This window comes from Nomia melanderi, unplaced genomic scaffold (genome assembly GCF_051020985.1).
Source record: "Nomia melanderi isolate GNS246 unplaced genomic scaffold, iyNomMela1 scaffold0673, whole genome shotgun sequence".
Lineage (NCBI taxonomy): Eukaryota > Metazoa > Arthropoda > Insecta > Hymenoptera > Halictidae > Nomia > Nomia melanderi.
The window spans coordinates 10,001-11,197 of NW_027475787.1; positions in this window are offsets into that span (position 1 = coordinate 10,001).

A 1,197-nucleotide genomic window follows, 5' to 3' on the forward strand; every position below is an offset into this window, starting at 1 on the left:
CGTGTATCTCTCCGAGATCTTTTTAGAAGAAAAAGAATCTCGGATGTCACATCGACTTTCAGGTTTGTAAGCACGTATGCTCGAGCGCTCTCCATCGTGTAAGCACGGACATAACGCACGAAGTCCGAAGACCGCGTACGTTAACATGCTGGACATATCGAGAAAGCGCGAACCATGCTAGGCGTACCCATGTCGAGGCCCTCGCGTTAAAGATCATACTCTTCTTTTCGTTCTCTCTTCTTTGCCCAGAAATAATATATATTTCTTATAATATATACCTCTTAGTTTATGTATTTCTCTCTTAGGACACCTCAATTTTATATGTATATATTATATTTCATTCGAACAATTTTTGTTCGTCGCCCCTTTTTGTGTGTAGTATTTCGTTTGGTCTTTGCCATTAAATTTTTGTATACGAAAAATATATTTTCGCTCGGATAGAAAACCCCTTTTGGGTTTCTGAGAGTTGATGTGAGAGTCGTACAAGTATAACGAATATACGTTGTATCCAACCCAACATTCTGGGCTTACCACATAAGGGCCATTCGGTCTGAGACACCGACCCGTGGTCATGCTGTGTAGAGAAAAATTCGCAACGGAACGCGGTACAGAACAGTCGAGGAATGGACCTCGAGGAGCTGAACGACTGCTTCTCGACCGAGATCGTAGAATAGCCGCTCGCCCGCCGCTGCGCCGACCGGTCCGCTCGAACCGACGTGCTCTCTTATAGTAACCAAACGGGCGGCCGCGACGACCGCGGCGCCGGCCGCTCAGCACGGGCGCTTATGGTGGTAAACTGCCGCGCGTACAGACCAACCGGCCGGGCTGCTGGTACTTAGCCGCTGAAACTATGGTCGATTCGAACATATATTAACATACGATTTTTATTCGATAAATCGTTATTGTACATATTAAACGTTAGTTTCCACCGAAAGAAAAATTTTTTAGAATTTTTTTTTTCCAAAAATTGCAAGAGTAAACTTTTTTAATATTCGATTTAAAAATTTTTAAATGCTTAATCCTTACATTAAACTACTGGGAGAACTCAGAAATCATAATGAAAAAAATTACAAAAATTTATTTTTCTCAGAAACTCCGAAAAACAGAGTGGTCGAATCCGTGCAAGCCGGAATTTTTCTAAGTCCCCACGGTCAAGAGTAAACTTTTTTAATAAGCGTTTTAAAATTATTTCAATGT